Genomic DNA, 16358 nt, shown 5'->3' with positions numbered 1-16358 from the left:
TCATAACCCAGCAGCACCATTGCCCAAATTCCCATGCTGCCATCTATGTGGTTCTTTCTTCTTTCACTTTTTTTTTTTCAGATGTTTTAGGACTTTAATGTTCTTTACATATTCAACATAAAATACTGACAATAGATAAACACTAGGGAAAAGACTTTTCAGCAAAGTATCTCTCTTGTCAACAAACATTACAAAGAAAGCAGTCAAGGGAACAAAGGATAAGGTAATTTAACAGAAATGTTTAATGTTTAGTTTAATGGCGTAACTGAAAAACAACCAACCAATCAACTTTCTCTTCTACCTATTGAAAGAATGGTAAAAATGAATCAAGAACTTCTAGACCTTTTTCATAAAATAGCTTAAAAAGAGGAAGGGGAATACTGGGGATGGGGTGTAACTGTTGCTAATTGAATAATGCACAAGGTCAAGGATTTAATAAATTCTAAAAGTGTCTACATGTATCAGTGATAACAGTATTATTATAAATAAAAACGTATAGAAATATAAAGTATATGGTATTAAAAACAGACCTGGCTAATATAAACATATATAAAGTATGTCACTTCTCTTGTAATAACAGTATAAAGATCGATCTACAGTTTGCCCTTTGCTTTAACTCCTCTTAAACCACTCCTCCAATGGTCAATGTTGACCTTGAATCAACAGCCACTGAACCCAGGAGACCCCACAGATGTCTAGATTCAGCACCTAGAGGTCCCAACCTACCCTCTATGCTGTGTGTTACCATGACTCCAGAAATAATAAATTGCAACTTGCATTATTAAGTCCACAGGCAAGTTTGAAATCTAACTAGAAGAAGTAGCAACAAAGGCAATTTGCTGGTGCTCAGAAGAATGTTGGCTCTGCTGGGGTCACCGTGGTGATTGTCCACGATGACCTGCTGGGATTTGCCCTCCGAGAGTGCCCCTCGGTCCTGGAATACAAAGCGCAAGCTGGAAACAGCTCCTTGTACAACACGCCTCCATGTTTCAGCATCTACATCATGGTCCTGGAGTGGATTAAAAACAATGGCGGTACCGCGGCCATGGAGCAGCTTAGCTCCATCAAATCCCAAATGATTTATGAGATTACTGATAATTCTTAAGGATTCTACGTATGTCCAGTGGAGCCCCGAAATAGAAGCAAGATGAATATTCCATTCCGCGTAGGCAATGCCAAAGGAAATGATGCTTTAGAAAAAACGATTTATTGATAAAGCTCTTGAACTCAATATGTTGTCCTTGAAAGGGCATAGGTGTGTGGGAGGTATCAGGGCCTCTCTGTATAATGCTGTCACTACTGAAGATGTTGAGAAGCTAGCCGCCTTCATGAAAAATTTTTTAGAGATGCATCAGCTATGAACACATCCTAACCAGGATATACTCTGTTCTTGAACAACATACAAAGTTTAAAGTAACTTGGGAATGGCTATAAAAAGTTAACAAACACAATATTTTTCTCAAATTAACATGTTTATTGTAGATTCTTCTTTTTTGAAAGAACAACAGCAAAACATCTACAGCTCTGTAAAACTGGTGGGACCTAATATTCACCTTAATTCTGACTTGAACTGGAAGCATTTTAAGAAATCTTCTTGTTGCTTTTCTTTTCTCACTTTTAAGGTCTCTTGTGATTACATTATGCCTACCAAGGTAATTTAGGATAACCTCTTAGAGGTCAACTTATTAACAATCTTAATCTTGTCAGAAGCATTAATTCCCCTTTTCTATACAACCAAGCATACCAAAGGTTTAGGAGCTTAGAATATCTTTAGTGGACATTATTCTGCTTACTGCAGTCTGTATGTGCTAGTACATTTTGATATTTCTAGAAGCCATTCCACCAGTGTTTCTGCCCCATTTCCCAGAGTTTCTGTGTGAATATTCAACCATGGGACTTTCTTTAGAGGTCAAGTATTCTTACAATTAAGTATGGACCTGGTCCTCATCTTTCTCTTCCTACCCAATGTAGAAGATGAGATCTTCTTTGCACAATAATAAGGAGACTTGACTTTTACCTTTACGGTTAGCATTAGTTATCAATTAATTGCTCTGTTTTTTGTTATTTTTTCCCAAAGTAATTAAACAGAGCAATTCTACTGTACTCAGTATTATTATTTCCCCTATAGTTCTCCAAGGACTGATGCAATACCCAGTTTACATATCCCCACCAATTATATCATCCCAGTTTATCACAGGAGAGCATGTTAACAATTGCACTGCTACCTTGGGTCAGGAGCTCTCTGCTCCACACCATGGTTATGGAATCCTCATTTCCAGATGGGAGATATTTAATTCAGTTCAAAATCTCATCTAAGTGTTTTCTTTCTGACAAAAACGCTGTGTTAACATTTCCAAGTTGGTTTCCCCTGAAAGCAGAGTGTAAAATGAAGTTTTGCATGCAGTAGTTATATTTTGAAGTGTGCTTGAATTAATTCCTCTAGAACGGAGAGGAAAACAAAATGAATGGACAAAGAGACAAATCAAGTGATCTTAAAGGAACCTCATAAAACCATGTGAAGAGTTCCAAAAATAGTATGGACAGGCTACGACCCTGAGTCAGATGACTCTCTTCAACTGAAACAATTCCTAAAGAGTGCTGAGAGTAGAGGACTGAACAATAAATCTTATTTCTGGAGAGTATCTGTGAGTATCACAGCATCCATGAATTTATAGAACTTTCTCTTGCTAACTCTTTCTCTTAAAAACTAGTCTTCCCCAACCCAATTGCTCTTTACATTTAGAAATGAAAATCCTTAAAACACCAATCACCTCAAAGTAAGAAAATAGAGACATGACAAAATACCTGAATAAGAGAAAAGAATGAAAATAATAGTCTGCCTTGAACATGAGAAGAAAATGAAATAAATACAGGTAGAATACTGAAGTTAAGGTATACATATCTGCCCTATATGTTACAAATCCAAATTATATTAAAGGCAGGCAATTGAAATTCTCCTACACTAAAAACAAAGTTGCATTATTTTCCAAGAACATGTGCAAGGAACTTTACATAATTAATGCAGTCATTAATTATTTCATTACAATATTTGACTACCTATTCTGTGTCTGACCATGAATTAAGTGCCATTGATTCCAAACTGTATAAATAAAACAGAAATCTGCATGATGCAACTTATTTCCCATGTGGAGCCAGCAGTGAGATATAAAATAAAAACTCTAAAAAACAAAATAGCATTATTTCAGATTATAAAAAATGTTTTTATTATAATAAGTAGTAAACTAACCAGGTAATGTGGTAAATAATAACTTGGGAAGATATTTTAACTAGGAATTATTTAATATTAGGTTATCAATAATTATTGTTCAATTCTTAATAAATTAAAAGTTCCTTGAGATCCATTCTTCAGTTTGATCTTTATTTCTTAATTTTCTTCATTTCATTTTTAATTCCTTGGAACAACTCCACACCATAACTTCTCATCATATTTACTAAAAGAGTAATAATATAACATATGATTTACATTAACTGTTAGTATTTTAGAATATTTTAATCTAAATTAACAGCTCTATTTCTCTTTTCTTAGGACATAAATACCCAGTATAGGCACTATGTTATTGCCAAATTTCTAAACTTCATTTTGACTCCATTTTCAAGGTTAATGAAAATTACTGATATATTATCACTTAAAGAATTATAAACAATGGTAATTACTAACTAAAGGAAATAAAGATGAACAATTTTTAAATATATAAAGTTATTGTGTGCTTTGTGTGTTTAAAAAGGTTATTTTTTAAAGTATAGTACTGTAAAACTGTAAGTTTAAACCATTATCACTTACTTTATTTGAAACTAATGGCTTAGAAGATGAATATCTGGGGGCGGAGCAAGATGGCCGAATAGGAACACCTCCAGTCTCCAGCTCCCAGCGCGAGCGACACAGAAGACGGGTGATTTCGGCATTTTCAACTGAGCCTCTGCTGCTGATAACCAGGCAAACAGGATCTGGAGTGGACCTCAAGCAATCTCCAACAGACCTAGAGCTGAGGGTCCTGACTGTTAGAAGGAAAACTAACAAACAGGAAGGGCACCCACACCAAAACCCCATCAGTACGTCACCATCATCAAAGACCAAAGGCAGATAAAACCACAAAGATGGGGAAAAAGCAGGGTAGAAAAGTTGGAAATTCAAAAAATAAGAGTGCATCTCCCCCTCCAAAGGAATGCAGCTCATCGCCAGCAACGGATCAACCTTGGAGGGAGAATGACTTTGACGAGTTGAGAGAAGAAGGCTTCAGTCCATCAAACTTCTCAGAGCTAAAGGAGGAATTATGTACCCAGCACAAAGAAACTAAAAATCTTGAAAAAAGAATGGAAGAATGGATAACTAGAATAATCAATGCAGAGAAGGCCATAAACGAACTGACAGAGATAAAAACCATGACACGAGAAATACATGACAAATGCACAAGATTCAATAACCAACTCGAACAACTGGAAGAAAGAGTATCAGTGATTGAGGATCAAATGAATGAAATGAAGCGAGAAGAGAAGTCTAAAGAAAAAAGAGGAAAAAGAAATGAACAAAGCCTTCAAGAAGTATGGGATTATGTGAAGAGACCAAATCTACATCTCATTGGGGTGCCTGAAAATGAGGGAGGAAATGGAACCAAGTTGGAAAACACCCTGCAGGATATCATCCAGGAGAACTTCCTCAACCTAGTAAGGCAGGACAACATTCAAATTCAGGAAATACAGAGAATGCCATAAAGATACTCCTCGAGAAGAGCAACTCCAAGACACATAATTGTCAGAGTCACCAAGGTTGAAATGAAGCAACAACTGTTGAGGAGAGCCAGAGAGAAAGGTCGGGTTACCCACAAAGGGAAGCCCATCAGACTAACAGCAGATCTCTCAGCAGAAACCCTACAAGCCAGAAGAGAGTGGGGGCCAATATTCAACATTCTTAAAGAAAAGAATTTTAAACCCAGAATTTCATATCCTACCAAACTAAGTTTCATAAGCGAAGGAGAAATAAAATGCTTTATAGATAGGCAAATGCTTAGAGATTTTGTCACCACTAGGCCTGCCTTACAAGAGACCCTGAAGGAAGCACTAAACATGGAAAGGAACAACTGGTACCAGCCATTGCAAAAATATGCCAAAATGTAAAGACCATCGATGCTAGGAAGAAACTGCATCAACTGACAAGCAAAATAACCAGTTAATATCATAATGACAGGATCAAGTTCACACATAATAATATTAACCTTAAATGTAAATGAACTAAATGGTCCAATAAAAAGATACAGACTGGCAAACTGGATAAAGAGACAAGACCCATCAGTTTGCTGTATTCAGGAGACCCATCTCACATGCAGAGACACACATAGGCTCAAAATAAAGGGATGGAGGATGATCTACCAAGCAAATGGAGAACAAAAAAAAAGCAGGGATTGCAATCCTAGTCTCTGATAAAACAGACTTTAAACCATCAAAGATCAAAAGAGACAAAGAAGGCCATTACATAATGATAAAAGGGATCAATTCAACAGGAAGAGCTAACTCTCCTAAATATATATGCACCCAATACAGGAGCACCCAGATTCATAAAGCAAGTCCTTAGACACTTAAAAATAGACTCAGACTCCCATACAATAATAATGGGAGACTTCAACACCCCACTGTCAACATGAGACAGATCAACGAGACGGAAAGTTAATGAGGATATCCAGGAATTGAACTCAACTCTGCACCAAGCAGACCTAATAGACATCTACAGAACTCTGCACCCCACATCAACAGAATATACATTCTTCTCAGCACCACAATACACTTATTCCAAAATTGACCAACTGACCACACAATTGGATGTAAAGCACTCCTCAGCAAATGTACAAGAACAGATATAACAAACTGTCTCTCAGACCATAGTGCAATCAAACTAGAACTCAGGACGAAGAAAATCAATCAAAACTGCTCAACTACCTGGAAACTGAATAACCTGCTCCTGAATGACTACTGGGTACATAACGAAATGAAGGCAAAAATAAAGATGTTCTTTGAAACCAATGAGAACAAAGATACAACATACCAGAATCTCTGGGACACATTTAAAGCAGTGTGTAGAGGGAAATTTATAGCACTAAATACCCACAAGAGATAGCTGGAAAGATCTAAAATTGACACTCTAACATCACAATTAAAAGAACTAGAGAAGCAAGAGCAAACACATTGAAAAGCTAGCAGAAGACAAGAAATAACTAAGATCAGAGCAGAACTGAAGGAGATAGAGACACAAAAACCCTCCACAAAATCAATGAATCCAGGAGTTGGTTTTTTGAAAAGATTGACAAAATTGACAGAACGCTAGCAAGACTAATAAAGAAGAAAAGAGAGAAGAATCAAATAGATGCAATAAAAAGTGATAAAGGGGATATCACCACCGACCCCACAGAAATACAAACTACCATCAGAGAATACTATAAACACCTCTACGCAAATAAACTAGAAAATCTAGAACAAATGGATAATTTCCTGGACACTTACACTCTCCCAAGACTAAACCAAGAAGAAGTTGAATCCCTGAATAGACCAATAGCAGACTCTGAAATTGAGGCAAAAATTAATAGCCTCCCAACCAAAAAAAGTCCAGGACCAGATGGATTCACAGCTGAACTCTACCAGAGGTACAAGGAGGAGCTGATACCATTCCTTCTGAAACTATTTCAATAAATAGAAAAAGAGGAAATCCTCCCTAACTCATTTTATGAGGCCAACATCATCCTGATACCAAAGACGGGCAGAGACACAACAACAAAAAAAAAGAGAATTTGAGAGCAATATCCTTGATGAACATTGATGCAAAAATCCTCAATAAAATACTGGCAAACTGAATCCAGCAGCACATCCAAAAGCTTATCCACCATGATCAAGTGGGCTTCATCCCTGGGATGCAAGGCTGGTTCAACATACGCAAATCAATAAACGTAATCCAGTATACAAACAGAACCAAACATAAAAACCACATGATTATCTCAGTAGATGCAGAAAAGGCCTTTGACAAAATTCAACAGCCCTTCATGCTAAAAACTCTCAATAAACTAGGTATTGATGGAACTTATTTCAAAATAATAAGAGCTATTTACAACAAACCCACAGCAAATATCATACTGAATGGGCAAACATTGGAAGCATTTCCTTTGAAAACTGGCACAAGACAGATTGCCCTCTCTCACCACTCCTATTCAACATAGTGTTGGAAGTTCTGGCTAGGGCAAGCAGGCAAGAGAAAGAAATCAAGGATATTCAGTTAGGAAAAGAAGAAGTCAAATTGTCCCTCTTTGCAGATGACATGATTGTGTATTTAGAAAACCCCATCATCTCAGCCCAAAATCTCCTTAAGCTGATAAGCAACTTCAGCAAAGTCTCAGGATACAAAATTAATATGCAAAAATCACAAGCATTCGTATACACCAGTAACAGACAAACAGAGAGCCAAATCAGGAATGAACTTCTATTCACAATTGCTTCAAAGAGAATAAAATACCTAGGAATCCAACTTACAAGGGATGTAAAGGACCTCTTCAAGGAGAACTACAAACCACTGCTCAGTGAAATAAAAGAGGACACAAACAAATGGAAGAACATACCATGCTCATGGATAGGAAGAATCAATATCGTGAAAATGGCCATACTGCCCAAGGTGATTTATAGATTCAATGTCATCCCCATCAATCTACCAATGAGTTTCTTCACAGAATTGGAAAAACCTGCTTTAAAGTTCATATGGAACCAAAAAAGAGCCCGCATCTCCAAGACAATCCTAAGTCAAAAGAACAAAGCTGGAGGCATCACGCTACCTGACTTCAAACTATACTACAAGGCTACAGTAACCAAAACAGCATGGTTCTGGTACCAAAACAGAGATATAGGCCAATGGAACAGAACAGAGTCCTCAGAAATAATATCACACATCTACAGCCATCTGATCTTTGACAAACCACAGAGAAACAAGAAATGGGGAAAGGATTCCCTATTTAATAAATGATGCTGGGAAAATTGGCTAACCATAAGTAGAAAGCTGAAACTGGATCCTTTCCTTACTCCGTATATGAAAATCAATTCAAGATGGATTAGAGACTTAAATGTTAGACCTAATACCATAAAAACCCTAGAAGAACACCTAGGTAATACCACTCAGGACATAGGCATGGGCAAAGACTTCATGTCTAAAACACCAAAAGCAATGGCAACAAAAGCCAAAATTGACAAATGGGATCTAATTAAACTAAAGAGCTTCTGCACAGCAAAAGAAATTACCATCAGAGTGAACAGACAACCTACAGAATGGGAGAAAATTTTTGCAATCTACTCCTCTGACAAAGGGTTAATATCCAGAACTTACAAAGAACTCAAACAAATTTACAAGACAAAAACAAACAACCCCATCAATAAGTGGGCAAGGGATATGAACAGACATTTCTCAAAAGAAGACATGCATACAGCCAACAGACACATGACAAAATGCTCGTCATCATTGGTCATCAGAGAAATGCAAATCAAAACCACAATGAGATACCATCTCACATCTGTTAGAATGGCAGTCGTTAAAAAGCAAGGAAACAACAGGTGCTGGAGAGAATGTGGAGAAATAGGAACACTTTTACACTGTTGGTGGGATTGTAAACTAGTTCAACCATTATGGAAAACAGTATGGCGATTCCTCAAGGATCTAGAAATAGAAGTACCATATGACCCAGTCATCCCATTACTGGGTATATACCCAAAGGATTATAAGTCATGCTGCTATAAGACATGCACATGTATGTTCATTGTGGCACTATTCACAATAGCAAAGACTTGGAATCAACCCAAATGTCCATCAGTGACAGACTGGATTAAGAAAATGTGGCACATATACACCATGGAATACTATGCAGCCATCAAAAAGGATGAGTTTGTGTCCTTTGTAGGGACATGGATGCAGCTGGAAACCATCATTCTCAGGAAACTATCGCAAGAACAGAAAACTAAACACCGCCTGTTCTCACTCATAGGGGAACTGAACAATGAGTTCACCTGGACTTGGGAAGTGGAACATACACACCAGGGCGTACTATGGGGAGGGGAAAGTAGGGAGGGATTGCATTGGGAGTTATACCTGATGTAAATGACGAGTTGATGGGTGCTGACAAGTTGATGGGTGCAGCACACCAACATGGCACAAGTATACATATGTAACAAACCTGCACTTTATACACATGTACCCTAGAACTTAAAGTATAATAATAAAAAATAAAAAGAATAAAATGAAAAACATAAGATGAAGATCCTTGCATGTACATTCAGGTGTGTAGGTATTCAGTCAACTTTTTATTATTTACTTACACATTATAATTTATTATTGAGCAACAGTATTTACCATGCATACCTGTGTTACAGTTAAGTATAATTTAAATCTAAAATAAAAAATCACTTTAAGTTCTAGTTTATTTCTTTAAATCTGTGGATAAGAGTCAGAATTTCTTTAAATCAGAGATTTTTAACTGCCGAACACAAACTACAAATGAGAATTTCCTTGGCAATTTAGGGTACTATGGAAGCATGATAATAAAGTTATTTTTTAAATGATTCATATTGGTATGTCTGTTTATAATGCACATGAGAAACTCCAATTTCATTATATACTTGAAGAAATCCATAGAAAACCCTTCAGAATAAATAGACAATATAATAATCCTGCTTAGCACACTGCTGTATAATTTTATTGATTGATTGATTGATTGATTGATTGATTTGAGACTGGGTCTCTTTCACCCAAGTTGGAATGTAGTAATGAGATTTTGGCTCACTACAACCTCCGCTTCCCAGGCTCAGGTGATCCTCCCACCTCAACCCCCCAAGTAGCTCTGGAACTACAGGCACACACCATCACACCCATCTAAGTTTTTGCATTTTTGGTAGAGATGGGGTTTTGGCTTGTTGCTTAGGCTTGTCTCGAAATCCTGAGCTGAGGCAATCTGTCTGCTTTGGTCTCCCTAAGTGCTGGGATTACAGGCCTGAGCCACAGTGCCCAGCCTTGTATAAATTTTACCACAGAAACCCTTGAATACGATTGATTTTATTTCAAAATAGAAGAGCACATACACATTCCTCAATATGTATATCCTCAACGAAGCCCATATAAATAAATTTTTAAAAATCCCTCACCTAGTCTCCTCAGGAAAACATTATAGTTTAACCTGGTGCTCTATTTCAGCAATTATTTTATCTAATAAAATGGATGTACAGGGGGCTTTGCTTTACACCTTTTTCAACAATTAAGCAGCTAGACTTGATAACATAGAAAGGTGGCAGCAAACTAATAGGTACATATGCTCTCAGAGGCAATCTGTAGAAAGGAAAAAGGTCACATCACATTTTTCATTGCATTTGCTCTAAAAAAGAATGTAGGTTTTCTGGATGTCTGCACTCCAACATTAGTTGAAGGTGAGGCAATTGTTTTAGGTAAATAAATTTCCAATGGAAGTGCTGAGTGTTTCAGCACAAACAGGAATCTTGCACTGTACCCTCAAAGCTTTGACATCAGCTGTGTCAGCTGAGCGGATTCTGATTCTGAGTATAAAAATCTGATTCACCACGAGTTTGACACATGCTGCTTCAAAAAACTGAAGGAGCCTCCAAGTCTGTTTCAGAGCTGCAGCCTGGCAACAATTTCATTTTTGTCTTCTAAGTTGTTTTCCTTTCACCCTTTTGCTGAGCAGAAACCAGAAAATGATTCTGAGAGGAGCTGCATACTGCAACAGATGTATTACACAGAAATATACAGAAACATACAGAGAGTCCTGGAGAATATAAGCTAGTGTTATTCAAAAATCTGTCAATTTCCTAAAACTCAATGGGTAAAACAGAAATAAATACTACATTGATCTTGCTAATTATTATGGGATAAAGAGTTACTTCCTGAGTAATGACTAATAAAATCTGTGAAACAAAGAGAAAATAAAATCCACGAGGAAACTGTGTGATACTAAAAGAATCAGCAGAAAATTTAAGTTGATAATTTTCTTTATTCCATCCTCTAACAGAGGCATATGATTTCTTTTTAACTTACAAGTTACTTAAATTCTTGATGTAATATGTATTGTTAGCTTAAACTCATTCTGGTTTTCTGTACGGTTCATTTCCCCTAGCTCCATTCACTCCTTCAGCACCACTGTGTCAGGTCTAGGGATAGGGCAAATATGTTCGTTACACAGTCTTGTTTTATCCAAAGTCTTTTTTTTTTTTTTTTTTTTAAGGGCCTTTCCAGCTCCTGCATTTATGCCTTTAAAAACTTACATCAATACCTTGTGAGCACAAGAATAGATATGTCAATTGTTCATACTTTTTCATAAACACAAGTCAATATTTTTCTCAAGAATGTTTGCACTTTAAGGTTCAAACAATTTTACCTAGTAAGAATGCTGACTCAGTTAAAAAACTGTAAAGCTCTCACATGCAGAGCTAGGAAAAGATTTTTCATGATGTAGAAATTTCCTTTTATAAAATCATAACATCTATTCTGACTATAAATTTTATTCTGCCCCAGCTGTTTGTTAAACCATGGTTGCAATTAAAGTGATTAATCATACTTTCTTAATAAATAATAAAATCTGTCCTTCAATGAAGATTAGTTTCAGTAATCTAGAAAATAGATCAACCCCAAATTCTTTATTTCTTACTGAATACAGATAAATATGCCCGTGCGCGCATGTGTGTGTGTGTGCGTGTGTGTGTGTGTATACAATTGGGGCCTGTATAATTACCTTTAAAAACTGTCTTAATAGAAATGTGACCATATAAAATATTAATCAATTTAAAATTATTGAACCCTGTTACTTTGTCATAACAAGTGTGTCTATTATCATGCAAGGCAACAGAGACTATATTTAAATTAACCATGAATGACAATTTTTTAAAAGTTCATCAACCTTCTGTTTCTTTGTGTACATTTGGAAAGAGTATTGCTATGAAAATTAAATGCACAATTATACATTTAATTTGATAGACTTTACTTCATTTTAATAAAATTCTAATTTTTATGAAATTCTAATATTGCTAACATTTAACATCAAGAAAAGCATTGCTAGGGTAAGCAAATACTGCTTTAGAAATGATCATTTACCCATATCAACCCAAACTGAATAAGAATAGGAAAATAGCCCTTCTGAGTTTACCTTATTTTTTTATATAGGAAGTCAACACTATATGTTATTGATGAAATGCCTGAAACTCTCTATGCAATGCAGGAAGAATATTAATATAACAGAGTCCAAGTATAAAAAATATAGAGCTATGTATTAATCAGAGAGAATTATAGCTTTGACTTGCCTTGTGCTCTAAATAAGTACAAGTGAGAAAGAAGGAGTTAAAATTAATAATTTATACTAAAACCAGTAAAACAATAGTGTTTAACTTAGTAATTACCTAATTCTGAGACCAGCACACCATTACATTTTACATGTATTAGATGCAATTTTTAAAAAACTGTGTTGAATACACTTGAATATCTTACACAGTCATATACTGTGAAAAACTATGTTGAATACACTTGAATATCTTACACAGTCATATATTTTGTGCATGAGTGCATTTTAAAAATTTATATTTTATATTTCTCTGTATTTTACATATTTTGGTCTTAGTTCTTCCTATTCTATTAATAAGGGATTATAGTCCATGCCATGATGTATAGATGGATTGTGTATTTTGTGAGGCAAAACTCTTATACAACTGGATTTTGGCACTCTACTCCCATTAAAAAAAAAAATCAACCAAAATAAAAGGATGTGATAAGATCTGTCAGTCCATTAGGAAAAAATGTTGTCCACTCAGCATTTTGGAGATAGGATGAAAGGAGGACAACTACAGGGCAGAGAGTATTTATTAATACTTGGTAATTAGTAGCTGAGAATTAAAATATGATTCTTTGCTCTTTGGCTTTCAGTGTTCAGAATGATTCTTGATGTTACAAGAATGCAGTTACTACAGAACTAATGTCGTGATTAAGGGGGGCTCTTCTCTGTTCTTTCCTCTATGTTAGTTATAAGGAGGGATACCACAGATGAAAGGCATAGCCTCTATGTGAATTTAATGACACGTCACCATTATAATAGTAATGTTACCTAAAGAAAGAAAGTTCTCTTAGGGAAATATACGATAGAAATGTGAACAACTATGATCATTTAAATGTTGAAAGGGTTATTTTTTTTTTCTTTTTAGTTAGCCTTGTTTACTGCAAGAATAATGTAAAATACTCTGCATGTAAATCTTGGATGGTGAAAGTTTACTTTTAGAAAAAATGTTACTTTATGGATCATACTAATTACCATTAAGTTATGTGGATAGGAGTTAAAATGTAAGTGATATTTATCAGAATTAATGCTTTTATCTACCTAACAGACACTTCAATTATCTCTTTTTTCTTTTAGCAGTTCCTTAATCCATTATTATTAAATATCTTCTGGCTGACCAAGAGTGTGGCAGCATCTTTAACCTGGGTTTTTCAGCTGTATTGTGATAAAGGATGCAATAAAAAAATGTAGCTACTTTGAGACAAGACATTTTCTTCAGTAAAAATATCCATTAGTCTGAGAGCTGCCTTACCTCCCTCCTCCAGTCCAAATATGAAGTGAACAGAGCTTTCCGAGGTACATACATGCAGCTCAGGGAGTGTTCAAAATGATCCATTGAGATAAATAGATAATAGAATTTATATTTGTATTTTTAAATCCAGAATTTAAAAATTAAAAAAAAAATAAATCTTTACTATACTTAATATACAGGTTGCCCTTGAGGCGTTCACTCGATCTGTGCCTGATATCTCACATGTCATGTGGGTTGTGTGACGTATCAAGAAGTAGGGGTGGAAGTTCTGGGGAACTGGAGGCTTGACAGCAGCAGCCTCTCTGTTTCTTGGCCTTGACTTGTATTACAAGGTATTGAGGGTTTCCTATGCCTGAGTAGATTTGGAAAGTATACTATCAAGTTTTAACTAAAGTAACTCTCACAAAATAGGCATATGGGTGAGAAAAAATTCCCTCAAAGAAACTACAAATTGAATGCATCTGAAAAACCAAGCAGAAGTGAGCAAAAAGAATAAGGTGATCTGACATCAGCTACAACACTTGTACCAGTGCTTCAGACACACAGTGAGGTATTATTATGTATTTATGTCTAAATACATAATAATAATGTATTTAGATTTGATAAGTCAGTCATTAATTTAGAAATCCTCATGGAAACTATTTTAAAAATATATTTATAACCGGTGTTGTTAACAACGAATTTCACGTCACATGTGTATTGTGCCTTGAAATTCTAGAAAAGATATTTTAAACTCTCATCTACAAGCTATTGAAAAAATGATGCATTTTAATCTAATACTTTAAATATATGTTTAGTCATTAAGTATATGGATTATAATGAATAAGTACATATATCCATATTTATATTTTTAAAGAAACAGATCTAATTAGAAGAGCATGATCTGAGAATTCAGTATACACAAGTTTTTTCATGGATTACTACTACTACTTCTTTAGGTTTTAGTTCAGAGGTCAAAACAGGTAAAATCTAAGAGGTTTTCCTTGATCCCTTTATATTAAAGAACATCCTAATAAAGTTAGTCTGTCTCACAGTTTCAGTTTTTTCCTTGGAACATAATGGTTATCTGAATTTATCTTATTTATTTGTTTGTTTGTAAGAAAGTATATTTCATGCTGACTTCTTTTGTGTTGTCAATGTGCTTTCTCAATTTCTGGTACTCAGTGGACAATATTTTATTCATTTATTTAAAACATAGTTTCCTTTCTGGTCTATGGAAACTATGTTTTAGATAAATGAATAAAATATTATTAAAAGCATGACAGTATAAACATTTTTTGTTATGCCTGGCAACTTTATAAACTGGGGAAGTTCTAAGAAGTATCCAGTTTTTGTGCCATGATTTACTACTCAACATTTATTTTTTAAAAAATTTTAAAAAAAAGTTGTCCTGTAATATTTTTGGGGGGGAGGGGTTAGAATTTACAATAACAAAATATGATAGCTATTTTCAATCACAGAATTCCTTTCTTAACTTTCTATTTACTTCTTGCCCAGATTCCAGACACAGAAGATCCCATTAGCTAAGTGAATTTCAAAAGAGATCCCATATCTGTATAATACAAAAGTGTACATCTTGCACTTCCCACATCGTCAACACATTCATCTACATTTGTCTTCCCCTGTGTGATAAATTATTAGGTCCTTCATAAAGGAAAAGTGGTAATTCGTTATAACTTTGTGAAACAAAACTTGAATCAACGAAATGAACATCAGATAAACTCCTTGTCTGTATTCTTGCAGAAGAATCACCTCTGGATTTCCCCCTTCACTCTTTCCTGTGAAATGGCTTTTCCCCACAATGACCAGTTCTAACAGTTCCCTGATGTTGCAGAGTATTCAGTCTGTTGAGCAGGAATTGAAGAATAAAACAAAATTATTTTACTAAGCTCAAACGAATTTACTAGCAAACTGTATTTTGATATTTTAAATCAACCTTTAGACTATGGAGGGTCAACATTATAAGGACCTACCAATTTCAATGATTGACTGTAAAAGTCAAAATGAGATGACAAATATCATAAGCATATTATTGCTCATCAGAATGATTTAAAAAATTCTGAGTATATACCCAGCAGTGGGATTGCTAGATCATATGGTAGTTCTTTTAGTTTTTTTTAGGAATCTCCATACTGTACTTCATAGTGAAGAGTAAATAAAAATGTGTGAATTTACATTCCCATGAACTGAGCATAAGGGTTATCTTTATTTCTATCCTCAGCAACATTTCTTACTGTCTGTTTTGGGGACAGAGCCATTTTAATGGGGATGAGATGATATCTTATTGTAGTTTTGATTAGCATTTCTCTAATGATTAGTGATGCTGAACATATTTTAATATACCTGTTGGTCATCTGTACATCTTTTAAGAAATTTCTATTTAGATCTTTTCCCTATTTTTTAATCATATTATTTATTTTTTTCTCTATGGAGTTGTATGAGCTCCTCATACATTCTGGCTATTAATCTCTTGTTGGTTGGATATATATCCAAAAGAAAACAAATAGGTATATCAAAGAAACATCTGCACTCTCATGTTTATTGCAGCACTCACAGTAGCCTAGATATGGAATAAACCCAAGTGTTCATCAAAGGAAAATTGCATAAAGAAAATGTGGCATATATACACAAAGAAATATTATGCAGCCAAAAAATATGAAACCTTGGCATTTGCTACAACATGAATATAATTGGAGGTCATTATTTTAAGTGAAATAAGGCAAGCACAAAAGAACAAATACTGCATG

General features: G+C 35.1%; 1 pseudogene; it reads left to right on the top strand.

Annotated features, from left to right (window-relative positions):
* The first annotated feature begins 256 nt into the window (after positions 1-256).
* Positions 257-1545, top strand: LOC116273682 (annotated as a pseudogene).
* Positions 1546-16358: the final 14813 nt, after the last annotated feature.

This window comes from Papio anubis, chromosome 2 (assembly GCF_008728515.1).
Source record: "Papio anubis isolate 15944 chromosome 2, Panubis1.0, whole genome shotgun sequence".
NCBI classification, from domain to species: domain Eukaryota; kingdom Metazoa; phylum Chordata; class Mammalia; order Primates; family Cercopithecidae; genus Papio; species Papio anubis.
This window is presented reverse-complemented; position numbering and strand designations above follow the sequence as displayed.